At 44.4% G+C, this 18236-nt stretch overlaps 1 protein-coding gene and 1 pseudogene across 2 annotated transcripts in view; both read left to right on the top strand.

The window, feature by feature from the left end:
- Nucleotides 1-18236, top strand: part of ADCK2 (aarF domain containing kinase 2) — a 95352-nt gene that overhangs the window by 50650 nt on the left and 26466 nt on the right. The window lies entirely within an intron of this gene.
- On the top strand, nt 11939-13283 carry LOC309554653 (putative E3 ubiquitin-protein ligase MID2; annotated as a pseudogene). Its single transcript has 2 exons — nt 11939-13029; nt 13254-13283. The product of its transcript is annotated as a putative E3 ubiquitin-protein ligase MID2 (transcript).

Genomic DNA, 18236 nt, shown 5'->3' with positions numbered 1-18236 from the left:
CTCCTCTGTAACTCTAAGCTAGTAACCTGCAGAAATGTTTTAAATGTTGCCTATGGGGATTTTTAAGTACCAATGTTTGGCGCCATTCTGTGAGCATGCGCAATTTTGAAGCATGACATGTTGGGTATCTAATTACTCGGCGTAACATTATCTTTCATATTATGGAAAAAAATTGGGCTAAATTTACTGTTTTCTTATTTTTTAGTTCAAAAAAGTGAATTTTTTTCAAAAAAATCGCATTTGGAAGACTGCTGCGCAAATATGGTGTGATAAAAAATATTGCAACGATCTCCATTTTATTCTCTAGGGTCTCTGCTAAAAAAAAATATATAATGTTTGGGGGTTCAAAGTAGTTTTCTAGCAAAAAAAAATATTTTAGCTTGTAAACACCAAGTGTCAAAAATAGGCCCAGTCTTAAAGTTGATAAATGGACAACTTTGTGTAAAGCGCTACTTGGATGTGAGGCCTATGTATGTGGCCAGGCTGTGAAAAAGTGTTACACATGTGGTATCGCCATACTCAGGAGGAATAGCAGAATGTATTTTGGGGTGCAAGTTTTGCTATGTACATGCGATGTGTTAGAAATATTGCATAAATGGACAGCTTTGTGTAAAAAAAATGTGTTTTCATTTTCTTTCCACATTTTCCAAAAACTTGTGGAAAAAAATGACATATTCAAAAGACTCATTATGCCTCAAAAATTATACGTTGGGCTGTTTGCTTTCCAAAATGGGGTCATTTTATGGGGGTTTCCATTGTCCTGGTGCTCCAGGGCCTTCAAAAGTGCGATAGGTTGTCAGGAAATGATATGTGTAATTTGTGCTCCTAGAATGCCGGACGCTGCTACTCGGATGTTAGGCCTCTGTATGTGGCCAGGCTGTGAAAAAGTCTCACACATGTGGTATCGCCATACTCAGGCGGAGTAGTAGAATGTGTTTTGGGGTGTAGTTGCAAGTATACATGTGCTGTGTGAGAGAAATAACCTGTTAATACGGCAATTTGTAAAAAAAAATTAAAAAAAAAAAAAAATCTTCATTTTGCAAAGCATTGTGGGAAAAAATTACAACTTCAAAAAACTCATCATGCCCCTTATTAAATACCTTGGAATGTCTACTTTCCAAAAAGGGGTCATTTGGGGGGTATTTGTACTTTCCTGACCTTTTAGTGTCTCAAGAAATGAGATAGGCCTTCAGTACATCAGGTGTGATCAAGTGTGATCAATTTTCAATGAATAGCACCATAACTTGTGGACTCTATAACTTTCACAAAGACCAAATAATATACACTTATTTGGGTTTTTTTTACCAAAGATAAGTAGCAGTATAAATTTTGGCCAAAATTTGTGAAGAAAAATGACTAATTTGCAAAATTTTATGACAGAAACAAAGAAAAATGCGTTTTTTCACGATATTTTCAGTCTTTTTTTATTTATAGCACAAAAAATAAAAAACCCAGTATTGATCAAATACCATCAAAAGAAAGCTCTATTTGTGTGAAAAAAAGGACACAATTTTTGTATGGGTACAGTGTTGCATGACTGAGTAATTCTCAGTCAAAGTGTGAGAGCGCTGAAAGCTGAAAATCGGTCTGGGCAGGAAGGGGGTGAAAGTGCACTGTAGGCAAGTGGTTAATCTTACAAAATAGACATGGCTTGCTTAGTAAGCAATTACCCTTTTTGCCATTTAAATGTATTTGTTCTTTAACTAACATAGTATAAATCAGAGGTGTCTTACCTTTTTGATCTTCCTGGATCACAATGGACAGTGTCTTGGGGCACACATAAATGGCGCTAAGGCTCCTTTCACACAGTCCGCCTCTGCCGGTGGACTCCGCGCTGCCCAGCGGGGATCGATCCGCTGATCCCCACTAAGCAGGCGGATGACAGCTCCGTCTCCGCTCTGTGTGCGGAGAGGGAGCTGTCAGATCCCCGCTGTCCCCTATTCGGGAATCGGATGAGAACAGACCGCCTGTCCGATCGGCTGGACGGATGGAAAATAGGGTTTCCATCTGTCCGGATTTCACGGACAGGATCGGATAGTAGCGGGTGTCATCTCCGCTGACATCCGCTGCCCCATAGGGATGCATGGAGGATCCAATCAGGTTCTTGTGAAAGGACCCTTAGGTTGCATTTACACCTGGGCGTTTTCAAAAACGCTTTGCTAAAGTGACAAATCGTACAATGCAAATTTCAGATGCCATTCATTTTAATGGCACCTAAAAACCCTGTGCGCTTCTGCCACAAAGCTTGTTGTACAAAATACATTTCTGATCCTTTTTTGGGCGACAAGCTTCACAGAATGCAGATTACTGGGATTGCAGCACGATTTATCGCAGTAGAACCACACCGCATATTTAGGTGCCATTTAAATGAATGGCATCTCAAATTATGCGGTTTGTCATTTTAGCAGCGTTTTGAAATTGGGGGCAGAATCGCAGCGATACTGCTGTTGATTCGAAACTGCCAAGGTGTGAAGGCAGCTTAAAAATAAGGACAGCTGATGAGCAGAAAAAGTCGGGCAGATCACAGTTAATGATCACTGATCTAGATCATGTACCTATCTGAGTAATAAAACTTAATTATTTTAGGTGTTTTCAGTGGGGATACATTTCTGACCATTTTACAATGTGTAAAAATGATTCTAAACTCAAAACGCAGCTAAACGCAGCAAAACTGACTTTTTTAACCATTGGTTACTATCTGTCAAGTTCCAGCACTCAAGAGAGGTTTTCAAACGTCCCGTGTACATGAAGCCTAAAGGCCCGTACACACGTACCGATCGTCGGCATACAAACGTCGGTGGACGAAGGATCTGCCGATTGTACGCGTGTTAGTATGGTGCCTCCGACAGATGTCTGCGCACAATCCGCGGACAAAAGTCTTTCTTGCAAACATGAAAATTTTTGTATGCCGACACCAGAACGGACGATTGTTCGCCTGTCAGTACACAATTCGGCCGACAGACCGCAGATTTGCAAGACTGGGCATGCTCAGAAAATAGAAAACACAGGGAAAGTTAACCATTACATGACATCACTTCTGCAGTCGGCGGACAAAATTCTTGTGCTGTCCTTGTGCTGTCTTTGCACTTTTCAGCAGACACTGACATCCCGGGGAGAAAAGAGGAACATTTGTATGCCGACCATCGGTACGTGTGTACGGGGCTTAAGAGTAAAAGAGGGCAACGTTAAACTAATGTGATACTTGAAACTGTTTTTGATAACGAATGCATCAATATCTGGTTCGATGGATGCAGTAGCAATACTCAATGAACTCTCAAGGTGCTCATCAGATATATATATATTTTTTTTATTTCTAATTTTGCCCTTTGTGTGTTTTTTAGTTGCTCCCAGATATAGGTGCTGCCGAGAACTAATGACATGAATAAGGTGTGATCGTGAAGAGTGGGATATTTTTATTTGGGAAAATAAAACTTCTAAAAGTCCAGTAAAGAAACCCTGTCAAATCTTAAAGTTTAGGCCCCATTCACACTTCGGACATCAAAGTCACATGACAAGTCATTCCCCATGTTTTCCAATGATAACCATTCATATATGTTCAACTTAAAGTTGCATGCATTACTTTGGTCCGACTTTTATGCAACTTGAGGGCCATAGACTTCAATGTTAAAAGGGCAATGGTCTGATTCCCACCCAAGCACGCCTCCATCCCAAAATACATGTGAACACAGAAAAAATTGGCCCGCGGGACTTTATATGAGGTGGGTACTAGTGGCTGGAAATAAAGAGGATAATACAATAAATTGTAAAACAATATATAATTTAATTGCACTGTATAGACAGGTAAAGCGAATAATGGTAACATGTAAAAATATCACATAGCATAGCTCGATGGCCATAATTGCATAGTGTAAACAACATGCACAGTATTATAACGCATATAGGCATAAGTCCTGGTGTGACCACTTAGTTTCAATGATAGCCTAGATATGGTATAGAAGTTCCATGATGGTAGATTGTAATACAAGATGATCTGACGCGTTTCGGGAGCTACATCTCCCTTCTTCAGAGATCAATGCATTAGACTGTATCTACAAAAGAACAATATGTTTGAGTATACATTGGAGGATGTAAGACTTTAGGTAAAAAATCGAGAGGGAGTAATACTAATTCAAAAGGAGTATGAAATACTCACAGGTATATGAAACTTGATAGAAATTGGATTCCCATGTGGTAGCGGCAGACCAAACGTCTGACCCGGGAGCTGAAGGGTCCCATGGAGAGTGGCCAGAAAGGGGGGTCCGTGGCAGGTGGGTGGTGAGAAAGGTAGATGGGGAAATGAACCGCCCAGATCTGTAGTATGTGTATGAAAGGAGGAAAAGAGATGATGTAGCGTAGTGCTAGCAATGGTGAAATAAAAACATGAATAGGATGGAAAGAACTGGTGTGCAAATGAAAAAGATCCAAGTGGGGTGCAAGAGAAAATAAGTGTGAGGAAGATGCCGCGTGCATGAGCAGAGACTGAATGTGAAGAGATGAGACAAAGGATAGGTGACCATGTGCAATGGCAGGTTGCCTGGAAAAAGGGAGAGGGATAGTGTATGAAGGGGTGCAGACCAGAGGAAAGAGAATGCCAGGGAGAGGGTGAAAAGATGGGGGTCTGGTGACCGACCTACCATGTATCCCCAAAGCTGGTCATGAGCCTGGGATCCTAGCGTCATGCTTAGCGGGCAATGGCGGGTCAGGGCGAGATTGTTCCGTGACCTCGTGGCGTCACCACGCCAATCACGTGCCGTACATCTGCGGGAGGGGAAGGTCCGCCTTCAGCGTTCCTTTCCTCCACGAGGTCACGGATCAATCTCGCCCTGACCTGCCATTGCCCGCTAAGCATGACGCTAGGATCCCAGGCTCATGACCAGCTTTGGGGATACATGGTAGGTCGGTCACCAGACCCCCATCTTTTCACCCTCTCCCTGGCATTCTCTTTCCTCTGGTCTGCACCCCTTCATACACTATCCCTCTCCCTTTTTCCAGGCAACCTGCCATTGCACATGGTCACCTATCCTTTGTCTCATCTCTTCACATTCAGTCTCTGCTCATGCACGCGGCATCTTCCTCACACTTATTTTCTCTTGCACCCCACTTGGATCTTTTTCATTTGCACACCAGTTCTTTCCATCCTATTCATGTTTTTATTTCACCATTGCTAGCACTACGCTACATCATCTCTTTTCCTCCTTTCATACACATACTACAGATCTGGACGGTTCATTTCCCCATCTACCTTTCTCACCACCCACATGCCACGGACCCCCCTTTCTGGCCACTCTCCATGGGACCCTTCAGCTCCCGGGTCAGACGTTTGGTCTGCCGCTACCACATGGGAATCCAATTTCTATCAAGTTTCATATACCTGTGAGTATTTCATACTCCTTTTGAATTAGTATTACTCCCTCTCGATTTTTTACCTAAAGTCTTACATCCAGATGTAGCTCCCGAAACGCGTCAGATCATCTTGTATTACAATCTTACCATCATGGAACTTCTATACCATATCTAGGCTATCATTGAAACTAAGTGGTCACACCAGGACTTATGCCTATATGCGTTATAATACTGTGCATGTTGTTTACACTATGCAATTATGGCCATCGAGCTATGCTATGTGATATTTTTACATGTTACCATTATTCGCTTTACCTGTCTATACAGTGCAATTAAATTATATATTGTTTTACAATTTATTGTATTATCCTCTTTATTTCCAGCCACTAGCACCCACCTCATATAAAGTCCCGCGGGCCAATTTTTTCTGTGTTCACATAGACTTCAATGTTAACCCTCAAAAGTTGCATGAAAGTCATACCTTAATGTTATACAATGTAACAGTTCTCCATTATCACTGGTCAAAGCCAAAGTCGTATCCAAGGCGCACCCTTTCAAAGTGTGAATGGAGCCTAAATGCATTTTTACAAACAAAAAACTTTCCCAAAAAAATCTTTACGTTTTTTTTTTTTTTTGGTCAGGCCAAATTCATAGCCATCTTGGGCCGCAGGTTGGACACCCCTAGAATAAAGCTTAGTAACCCCCTCATCTTTGTGGTTTCTGTGTGTCAGACTTTCTCATTTCACCCTTCCAGGATGGCCTACATATGAGAGATTGTGGCTCCACCCTACAGGAAACACAACTAATTTGCAGCTGTTAAAAGGCCCCACCCATCCCTTGGGCTTCAGTTCAGTTGTGTTTCCAAATTACATCGGAACGTTTGTTTTTTTTTCTCTTACCTGAAGGCTCTGTATGTCTGATAGGTACCCCTGTAAGGCAGTACGGACGGCCTCTGTATGGTTCCTCCCTATATGCTTCCTTGTAAAAGGATCTTGCAGGTCGCCAAAAGCATGCCAGGTAGTCGGTACCTTAATTATAAGGACCCTCCATACCTGAAGTCCTGTTTGTCTCTGCAGGAAAGTCTCCTCCATTGCTCCACTGAAGATCGGTTTGCAGCAAGATTTGAATTTCCCGTCAGGTAAGCGCGCTTTAAGCCTCGGTTCGAAGGCCAGAAGTCCCGGTCGGAAGAGGTGGAGCAGAGCTAGTCCGGAAGAGGAAGCTCATGGCTGGAGGAGACGCCGGACCCGCGTGTAGCGATGGCGGAGTCTCCGGCTGCTAAGGGGCAGAAGATCCCCAAAAAAGAGACAAGGTCATCCGCAACACATCCCGTAGAGGAACAAGTGGCGGTAAAGGTGGCTGCAGGGAAAACTGACCTTGGACCGGGTAAGTGACTTTCCGGATGATGGGGCCTAATGCTGTCTAGTATTTGGTCAGGCGTGCCCTTTTTTCCCCTCACTTGCAGCCTCTGTATTTAAACTGTGTCTCGTAGTTTACACACGTTACTGAAAAGAGGAGTTAGTCATTTTCTCTTTCTTTCATTTGTTACAGGCCCTACCATGGCCCTGGAGGCATCTATTAGACCCCCTTCAACTTCAACCAGCACAAGCATGGCTAGAAAGTGCGGTAACTGTGGGGATAGATTGTCTAGGTCTTACACAGAACCCTTATGCCATATATGCATTAATAAATTGGAAGGAAAGGAAGCATCAGTTTTAATGAAGGATTTTCTAAAATCAATGCAGGATGAGATGTCTACTATTCAGTCTTTTAGGACTATAGCAGCTACTCCTCCTCAGAGCTCAGTGCAGGAAGAGATAATCTGTCCTTTCATGAAAGTGTTTTGTCTAGAGCAGGACCCTCTTCCCTCCTTTTAGGATCTCAGATCCCCTCTGCACAGTCAAGGGATGAGGAGGGTCCAGGGAAAGGAACTAGTCGGGACAGATCCTTATCTAGTTCTAATGAGGACAGTGACCCTGAAAGGGAAGAGTCTCTTTTCTTTAAAAGACATGGAAGGGCTTCTTAAAGTAGTGCATGCCACTGAAGGGATCCCTACACCAGCTAAAAATTCTTCCATTCAAGATAAAATGTACAAGGGCTGGGGAGAACCCAGTCCAGAGTAATTACTATTCATCAATCACTGAAGGATATTATTCATCAGGAATGGAATATCCTGTGAATGCTCTGCTCAGGCCCAAAACCTGGAAAAGGAGGTATCCTTTTGAGGAGGAAGAGCTGGAGAAGCTTACTAGATATACAAAACTAGATGCTCCCCTTGCTCAGTTATCCAAAAAAGTCAGACCTGTCTTTTGAAAATGCTGGTCATATTGAAGATGTCGTAAAACCGAGTCCTTGTTAATAAAGGCTTGGTTTGCTCATTCTTATAATATGACCACGGCTCTAGCAGATACTTGTATGGCCAGAAATGCAGATTTCCGGGTTAAGGAACTTACTAAACATATTTCAGCAAATGAAGGATCACAAGATATCCCAGATTCCCTGTATGTAATTGGGAAAGTGGTATCCTTTTTAGCAGACTCAGCTGTTGAGTCAGTCATAGTCTCTGCTAGAATGGGGGCTCTTGTGAATTCTGCTAGGAGAGCAGTTTGGGTTAAAACTTGGGAAGGAGATGTATCTTCCAAGTTAAGACTTTGTGCTTTGCCTTTTTGAAAAGTCTTTTTTGTTTGGGTCAGGCCTGGATAATGTGTTATCCAGATCCTCAGAGAAAGGGAAGAAATTTCCTACTAAGAGGAAAGAAAAGGTATGGAGGTATTCCTTTTGAAACTCCCAAGACGGGAACCAACAAAGGTCCTTCAGGAGGCAAGCCAAAAGAGGGGGTTTGGCAAGGGGTAAGCAAAGGTCTAATTTGCTGTTCCTCAAACTTGGGCCTAACCCCAAAGAGACCAAGTGACGCCAGCGTCAGGGTAGGGGGCACGTTATCCCATTTTGTTCCCCAATGGCAAAACAGTTCACCCAGCCCCTACGTTCTCCAGATTATTCGGGAGGATACCGTCTGAAGTTTTCTTCTCAGCCAGTGGCAGAGATAATTGTAACGTATCCTTCAAAGGATTTACAAAAAAGGGAAGCCCTGTTAAAGGGGATTCAAGAACTCGCGGAACAGAGGGCAATTACCCCTGTGCCGTTAAGTCAGGTCTTCCAAGGCTTTTACTCCCACATATTTGTGGTTCCAAAGCCCTCAGGAAGATTCAGTTCAGTCATAAATCTCAGGAATCTGAACAAATACTTGATGTACAAAAAGTTCTCAATGGACAATATTTATGCAGTCAGAAAAAATCTGCTAAAAGAGGTCTTCATGACTACCCTGGATCTGAGAGATGCCTACCTGTATGTTCCAATCCATCAGGAACACCAGGCATTCCTGAGATTCACAGTGGTCACAGAAGGAAGGACTGCACATTGGCAGTTCAGAGTTCTTCCATTCGGCTTAGCAGCCAGTCCAAGGATTTTAAGTCCTAGCAGAATTGGTAGGCCATCTTCATCTTCAGAGCCTAACCTTAATTCCATATCTGGACGATATTCTGTTTTTTGCAAATTCAGCAGAACGAGTCAGTGCAGACACCCAAAGAGTGTTATCTGTTTTACAGACACTAGGGTGGCTAATAAATGTGGAAAAATCATCAATGAAGTCAGCACAGGTTCAGGCCTATTTAGGCTATCAAATATACTCCAAAGCTCAAAAACTTTTTTTTTTCCCAGGGGAAAAGGTGGAAAAAGTGGTCTCGGCAGTAAAAAATGTGTGTTCTCTTCCTCTGTTCCAGGAGACAGATTCTGAGAATTCTGGGCTTAATGACAACTTGCATTCCAGCGGTAGAGTGGGCCCAACTCCACTCACGAGACCTTCAGTTCTTCCACCTGTCTTGGGACAAAAGACAGGAGTCTTTAGACGAGAAAGTGATTCTTTCCCCCCAGGTAATATCTTCCCTGCAGTGGTGGACAATTCCTCAAAATTTGAGGAAGGGCAGACATTGGGGTCAATGGCAACCTTTAAGAATCACCACAGACAAAAGCACCTGGGGGTGGGGAGCTCATCTAAAGGGAGCTCAGGTTCAGGGCACCTGGGATATCCAGGTAAGTCAGGCCTCGTCCAACTACAGAGAACTGAGAGCAGTAGGAGAAGCCCTAAGGGCATTCAAAAAGGACATATCAGGAAGGGAAGTCCAGATCTGCTCAGACAATGCTACAACAATAGCTTACATCAACCATCAGGGAGGAACCAGGTTCAACACCCTGTTTAGTTTAGCTCAGGAAATGCTGTTGTGGGCTGAAGAGAGAGTGATCTCTCTGTCAGCCATACACATAAAAGGAAAGGACAATTGGAAAGCAGATTTCCTCAGTCGCCATTCCATCAAACAGACAGAGTGGGAACTGAACCCCAAAGTGTTTCAGCGGCTAGTTCAAAAGTTTGGTCATCCAGAAGTGGATCTGTTTGCTACTTGGCAGAACAGGAAAGTAGGCCTGTTCTTTTCCCTAGCTCAACAGAAGGACATGTTGGGCTTGGATGCTCTGGCACAGCCATGGCAGTTCAAACTAGCATATGCCTTTCTTCCTCTAAGTCTGGTTCCGAGAGTTCTACAGAAGCTCACCGGATTTCCGGACCCAAGTCTCATTTTGATTGCGCCTTGGTGACCCAAGAGGACTTGGTTCGCTACTCTGATGTCAATGTCAACACCTTGGAAACTCCCAGAGATTCCAGACCTGTTACTCCAGGGACGAGTTGTTCACCCCAGACCGCAATTTTTTAAATTAACAGCCTGGTTAGTGAGCGCCAAATCCTGAAAAACAAGTCATTGATACTCTCCTCCTAAGTAAGAAACCGGTGACGAGAAATATGTATTCAAGAATTTGGGAAAAAAAAAAATTCTGTACCTGGCAGAGTCAGAAAAGGAATTCCTCTGCCTTTATCCCTGTGATCCTGGAATTCTTACAGGATAGAGTAGATAAGGGTGTGGTAGTTAACACACTTGGGGTACAGGTAGCAGCACTTTCAGTTTTTCTAGATAAAGGCCTTGCTAAGGAACTTTTAATAAAAAGATTTTTGTTAGCAAGGGGTAGAGTTACCCCTATAAGGAGGAATAGTTTTCCTCCTTGGGATTTATCTAGGGTACTAGAGACATTATCTAGTAAACCTTTTGAACCTCTAGATGAGGTTCCCCTGAATATTTTGTTTGTTAAATTAACCTTTCTGTTGGCAATTACCACAGCCAGAAGGGTTGGAGATTTACAAAGTTTGTCCATAAAAGAGCCCTTTATGTTAATCCTCCCAGACAGAGCTATTCTCAGGCCAGATCCATTATATCTGCCCAAAGTAGCTTCTTTTCACAGGAAGCAAGAGATGGTCTTGCCCTCTTTTTGTGAGAAGCCTAGATGTGCAAAGGAACAGAAATGTCATTATCTAGATGTGAGAAGGTATCTTCTCACATATTTAAAAAGAACCAAAGTGTTTAGGAGATCTAGTCACCTATTGGTTCTGCATTCCGGACCAAGGAAGGGATTGCAGGCCTCAAAGCCTTCAATTTCTAGGTGGATCAAACAAGCCATTTCTATGTCTTATAAGTTTTCAGGTATTCCTGCCCCAGCCAAGCTGAAGGCACATTCTACTAGGGCCCTGGCAACATCCTGGGCCGAAAGAGCAGGAGCATCCTGGGAACAGATCCGCCATGCAGCCACCTGGTCCAGTCAAGATACCTACCTTCCTAAAGCACTATCATGTGGAAGTACTGTCTCATCAAGACCTTGCCTTTGGCAGAAAGGTTTTACAGGCAGTGGTCCCGCCCTAAGGTAGGCCAGTATGGATTCCTTGATTATCCTCTCATATGTAGGCCGTCCTGGAATGGTGAAATGAGTAAACTTACCGTTAGTTTACCGTTAACGGTCTTTCTATGAACCCTTCCAGGACGGCCGGCCTACTTCCCACCCTGGTTATGTGATGGTGAGTTTTTAAAAAAAAAAAAATGTATGTGATGTGATAACTATGTCCCTGGGATTTCGGTTGGAAACTAACTTTTCTATTACTGAAGCCCAAGGGATGGGTGGGGCCTTTTAACAGCTGCAAATTAGTTGTTTCCTGTAGGGTGGAGCCACAATCTCTCATATGAGAGGAAGGGTTCATAGTAAGACCGTTACCTGTAAACTAAAGCCCCGTACACACGTACTGATCGTCGGCCGAACGATCGGCCGTCTTTTGTCCAGGGCTGTCGTGTCTGTTGCAAACTGCAAAAGACTGCACACGAATTTTGTCGGCCAACAGCAGCCGACTGCAGAAGTGATGTCATGTGATGGTTAACTTTCCGTGTGTTTTTTTCTTTTCTGAGCATGCCCAGTCTTGCAAATCTGCTGATTGTCGGCCGAATTCTGTACTGACTGGCGAACAATCGGCCGTTCTGGTGTTGGCCAACAAAAATTTTAATGCCTACACGACAGATTCTTTTCGTCCGAAAGTGCGCTGTCGGCTGTCGGAAACATCATACTAACAAGCCTACAATCGGCCGATCGGTCGTCAGCCAAATATTTACGGCCGACAATCGGTACGTGTGTACGGGGCATAACGGTAAGTTTTCACTCTAATTTCTTTGCAGTCATGGCGTCTGCAGATGTGAGAAAGGAGATGCTGGACTGTTCTGTCTGAACATTTATATGGATCCTGTAACACTGAGATGTGGGCACAACTTCTGCCGGGTCTGTATTGATCAGGTATTGGATACACAGGAGGGATCCGGGGTTTATTCCTGTCCTGAATGCCGGGCAGAGTCTGTGGAGAGGCCTGTACTGATAAGGAACGTAACTCTGTGTAACATCGTGGAGAGTTTCCTCTTTACTCAGCCAACTCAGAATGAGACTGGAATCTTCTGTACTTACTGTGTGGACTTTCCAGTACCGGCTGTTAAATCCTGTCTTCATTGTGAAGCTTCTCTGTGTGGTAAACACTTGGGAGTCCACAGCAAGGCACCAGAACATATCCTAACTGAACCCTCCACCTCCCTGGGGAACAGGAAATGCTCCATCCATGGGGAGCTCTTGAAGTATTATTGCATCGAGGACTCTGCCTGTGTCTGTGTGTCCTGTAGGTTGGATGGAGAACATCGGGGACATCAGGTGGAGATACTGGATGAGGCCTCTGTGAAGAAAAAGAAGAGAATGAGAAATGTTCTGCAGGAGCTGATCACCAAGAGAGAGGAGACTGAGAGAAGAGTCCGGAGTCTACAGGAACGCAGGAAAAAAGTACAAGAAAAAGCAGCCGGAGAAGCAGAGAGATTTAGCGCCTTGCTCACTGACCTCAGGAGAAAGCTGGAAGACCTGGAGAAGAAGGTCCTGAGTGAAATGTCCAGGGAGGAAGAGAAGCTTTCACTGTCCATCTCTGATATGATCCAGCAGCTGGAAATAAAGAAAGATGAACTGTCCAGTAAGATCCATCATATTGAGGAGCTGTGTAACATGACTGATCCACTGACTGTCTTACAGGAATCAGATATAGGAGAAGCTGGGGAAGGAGATAATGAGGACAGAGAGAGACATGACAAGCAGATCCATGATGGAGGTCATCTAGAAATGGGTTTGATCTTACAAACATTACACACATTATCTCATATTGTAGGAGGTGTAAAGATAGAGGTCTATATACCAAAACCTGCAGACCTATTACTAGATATAAACACAGCTCATTGTTATAATGTGATAAGCAGCAGCTGTTTTAAATCAGGGCGGAATTACTGGGACACTCAATGCAGTAAAGCAGCCAGGTGGAAGATAGGGATGTGTTATCCCAGTATAGAGAGAGAAGGTGATCAGTCAGATATTGGTGAAAACAACAAGTCTTGGTGCTTGCGTTGGGAAAAGAATACATTAGCAGTACTACATGACAGTAAAAAGATCCAGTTACATCCTAATGATTTCAGTACCCGAGTCAGGATCTGTATGAATTATGAAGCTGGACAGCTGTCCTTTTATGTTCTCTCTGAGCCAATCCGACACCTCCACACCTTTACCCCCACCTTCACAGAGTCCCTCCATGCTGCGTTATGTGTGTGCTGGAGAAAGGAGGACAATTTGTATGTAGACAGCTGGGTGAGAATTCTAAAGAGCCAGGAGAATCGGATGTGAGAAATCTGTATTTTAGAAACATCCCCGGCTGGTGATCCTGACTCGCTATCGTACGTTGCTTTGCTTTCCACTTCTCACCCTTCTGAGAGTCAGCTGCCAGCATCTTCTGAAGGAACATGGAGAAGCTAAACACTCCTGCCAATACAGGCAATACATTATTTGTAGGGGCAAAGCAGCAACTGGAGAATACAGGACACTGAGGGAAATGTTGAATTAGTTTAATAATTATTAATGGTTGTTGATTAATTCAATCTTTACAAATGTCTTGACTAATCTTTTGTATCATCCTTTCAATGCTTAGATAAAACACATTTACATTTTTATGAAACTTAAAAATACCTGTTCTCATTAAAAGCAATAAAATGACTTCCGGTTCCGGCGCCTGATGAGCTAGGCGGGTATAACGGCGGCTCCGGACTCATCTTCTTACAAAGCCGGCTTACCAGCTCCTGCGATCAGTGGCTTCCACCCCTTCCACATCCTAACCCTCGGGGGACATTCCAGGTATGGACCGCTTTGTGACACACGGTGCTCCGAGCCCTGGAGATATCCGCTCGGATGCGGACCCTCCCGCCGCACATGCAGCCAATATGGCCGCGGCTGCTCTACAACACCTCGCGGGTCCCCCGGCCCCCCCGGCATCTATGGCGGCAGCTCTCCCCTGCACAGAGGACCAATACACCCGCATAGCACAGGCTGTTTCTGCTCTGATGCTACCCACCATCACAGCGGCAGTAGACAAAGCTGTCGCGGATGGCATTACACAGCTCCGCAGGGAGGTGGGGGAACAGGCTCGGAGGCTCACGGACTTGGAGCACAGACTCTCTGAAGTGGAGGATGAGATTCAATCGAATCTCTCCAACGATCAAAAAACGGCACAGACTCAACAATACATATTGGACAAGCTGGAAGATCTTGAAAATCGTTCGCGCAGAAATAACCTGCGAATCATAGAAATCCCTGAGTCTTTCACTGCTGGTGTTCTACCTGACATGTGTTCTAACCGCATCCCTCAGGCGTTGGGGATTACAACGCCACGCATAGTCGAAAGGGCACATAGACTGGGTCAGCCTTCCAACGATAGGCGCACACCGCGCCCGGTGATCGTGCGATTCTTAAATTATGCTGACAGGAACGCCATTCTTAAATCGTACCGCAATGCCAAAGCGTTGCAATTGGAGGGCCACAAACTGCTATTATTTGCGGATTATTCGCAAGACGTCGCAAGGCGACGAAAAGCATTTCAGCCGCTCTGTTCCGCACTGTACCACAAAGGAGTTAAATTCACTTTGGCCTATCCAGCGACCTTGCGTTTCAATACTCCGGCGGGAGATTCTAAGTCCTTCATGCATCCTGATGAGGCATCTGATTTCCTCCAAGCACACATGCAAATTGCTATGGAGACCCAAGATTCATTCCCAGTCTCCCCGTCTTTGGGAGCCAGGGACACGCGCACTCCCAGGAAGGATTCCTCTAAAAGGGCAAGATATGCGCACAGATCCAATGGAGACCGCCAGCGCTGACAGCACAAACCAAACTCTCCCGGATGGGTTGTGTCGGTCACCAGATTTTTGCTCCATTACCCCCCAGGTACATAGCTACTGGTATTGGGAATGTGCCCCGGATGAACCCTAATCTACACCGTGCTCCCGAGTTCTCGTTATGAGGGCATTGGTATCCTTCCCCATCTGTTCTCTTCCTGGGGTATTACTCATGGTTTATCATAAAGTTTCACTTGGCTTTACTAGGTTCATACCTGCTGTGTGATTACAGTGGGTACGGAAAGTATTCAGACCCCCTTACATTTTTCACTCTTTGTTATATTGCAGCCATTTGCTAAAATCATTTAGGTTCATTCTTCTTCCTCATGAATGTACACATAGCACCCCATACTGACAGAAAAACACAGAATTGTTGACATTGTTGCAGATTTATTAAAAAAGAAAAACTGAAATATCACATGGTCCTAAGTATTCAGACCCTTTGCTCAGTATTTAGTAGAAGCCCCCTTTTGATCTAATACAGCCAGGAGTCTTTTTGGGAAAGATGCAACAAGTCTTTCACACCTGGATTTGGGGATCCTCTGCCATTCCTCCCTGCAGATCCTCTCCAGTTCTGTCAGGTTGGATGGTAAACGTTGGTGGACAGCCATTTTTAGGTCTCTCCAGAGATGCTCAATTGGGTTTAAGTCAGGGCTCTGGCTGGGCCATTCAAGAACAGTCACGGAGTTGTTGTGAAGCCACTCCTTCGTTATTTTAGCTGTGTGCTTAGGGTCATTGTCTTGTTGGAAGGTAAACCTTCGGCCCAGTCTGAGGTCCAGAGCACTCTGGAGAAGGTTTTTGTCCAGGATATCCCTGTACTTGGCCGCATTCATCTTTCCCTCGATTGCAACCAGTCGTCCTGTCCCTGCAGCTGAAAAACACCCCCACAGCATGATGCTGCCACCACCATGCTTCACTGCTGGGACTGTATTGGACAGGTGATGAGCAGTGCCTGGTTTTCTCCACACATACCGCTTAGAATTAAGGCCAAAAAGTTCTATTTTGGTCTCATCAGACCAGAGAATCTTATTTCTCACCATCTTGGAGTCTTTCAGGTGTTTTTTAGCAAACTCTATGCAGGCTTTCATGTGTCTTACACTGAGGAGAGGCTTCCGTCGGGCCACTCTGCCATAAAGCCCCGACTGGTGGAGGGCTGCAGTGATGGTTGACTTTCTACAACTTTCTCTTATCTCCTGACTGCATCTCTGGAGCTCAGCCACAGTGATCTTTGGGTTCTTCTTTACCTCTCTCACCAAGGCTCTTCTCCCCCGATAGCTCAGTTTGGCCGGACGGCCAGCTCTAGGAAGGGTTCTGGTCGTCCCAAACGTCTTCCATTTGAGGATTATGGAGGCCACTGTGCTCTTAGGAACCTTAAGTGCAGCAGAAATCTTTTTGTAACCTTGGCCAGATCTGTGCCTTGCCACAATTCTGTCTCTGAGCTCTTCAGGCAGTTCCTTTGACCTCATGATTTTCATTTGCTCTGACATGCATTGTGATCTGGAAGGTCTTATATAGACAGGTGTGTGGCTTTCCTAATCAAGTCCAATCAGTATAATCAAACACAGCTGGACTCAAATGAAGGTGTAGAACCATCTCAAGGATGATCAGAAGAAATGGAAAGCACCTGAGTTAAATATATGAGTGTCACAGCAAAGGGTCTGAATACTTAGGACCATGTGATATTTCAGTTTTTCTTTTTCAATAAATCTGCAACAATGTCAACAATTCTGTGTTTTTCTGTCAGTATGGGGTGCTATGTGTACATTCATGAGGAAGAAGAATGAACTTAAATGATTTTAGCAAATGGCTGCAATATAACAAAGAGTGAAAAATTTAAGGGGGTCTGAATACTTTCCGTACCCACTGTATGTTAGTGTTTTATTGTTTGCTGTTTTAATATTTTCTTTTCCTACTCTGTTTCTGATTGCAACCAGCATCTCCCCCCACATAGCCTTACCGGTCAGGCCTCATTGAAGCCATCCTCAATTCCAGACGGGATGATACTAAGGTTCGCTACAGGTCTCAGTGAAAACATCAAGCTCATTTATAGAGACCCTGCGACTCCTGGTTCTCCCACAAGCAGATTGTGTCGGGGGAGCTGGCCCTATTTCTGCTGATTCCGGTAACGCCGTGCAGGAGAGATGCAGCTTGTCAGGAAGAAAGCGAAGTCCCAGACTTCTTTGGTATGTTGGTTTACAGCTATGTCACTTTTTATTGTATTTCCATGTTCAATTTTTGTTGGGAACACCTATCCACATCTATCTCGGCAGAAGACAGGCTCGGTGACCCTAATAGGCACTCACTCTAAGCATTTGCATCTCGCAGACTCCCCCCTCCCTATAATCTTGCTCACCAAACAACTATGCATACTCCTCCTTTTTGATCCTCCTTGATGTAAAGATAATATCATGGAACGTCAAGGGGCTACGTTCCCCCCATAAGAGAATGGCGATACTACGTCATCTGAAACGATTAAAGGCAGATATCGCTATTTTGCAGGAAACCCACCTGCCGGCTTCAGATTTTCACCGTATGAAAAAACTATGGGTAGGACAGGTACGCGGATCTGCGGCGGTAAATCATAAGGCGGGAGTTATCACACTGGTTAATAAAGCCCTACCTTGTGAAATTGTCACAGAACATACTGATACTGACGGCAGGTTGCTTACTTTAATCCTTAAGATTAGGGACACCACTCTAGCTTTAGCAAATGTTTACGCCCCGAATTCCCCATCCAAATCGTACTTTCAGTCTCTTACCGCCTCCCTAGCCCCCATGGTCCACCTCCCTCTTTTGGTGGGGGGGGACTTTAATTCCGTAATGGATACCCTAGAAGACAGATCTAAGGATAAGGGCAAACCTTCCCCCCAGCAGTCACAGCCACTTTACCTACCAGATTTTGCAGCATCTTTAGACCTGACTGATGTCTGGTGCCAAGCCAACCCATTAGGCAGAGAATATACATTCTTTTCCCACCCTCACGACAGCTTATTGTAACGCTCCTGCGTTTTACGTATGATGTGGATTTTCAGCTGCAGAAATATTCCACTTCAGTAGTCATGTAGAGAAACGCTGAGACACCATTCCCAACTCTCAATGACTCATCATGTGTGGATGATCTCAATTCAGCAAGTAAATACACACACTCAATAAGATGTTTCCTAGAGTGACTTATGTATATAGTAACACAGTGATGATAGGCTGAAGAGACAGGTTGGGTAGAGATGGTAGATGACA

This window comes from Pelophylax lessonae (genome assembly GCF_965119305.1).
Source record: "Pelophylax lessonae genome assembly, chromosome: 4".
NCBI classification, from domain to species: domain Eukaryota; kingdom Metazoa; phylum Chordata; class Amphibia; order Anura; family Ranidae; genus Pelophylax; species Pelophylax lessonae.
Note: the sequence above shows the minus strand (reverse complement) of the source record. Positions and strands in the feature narration are given on the sequence as shown.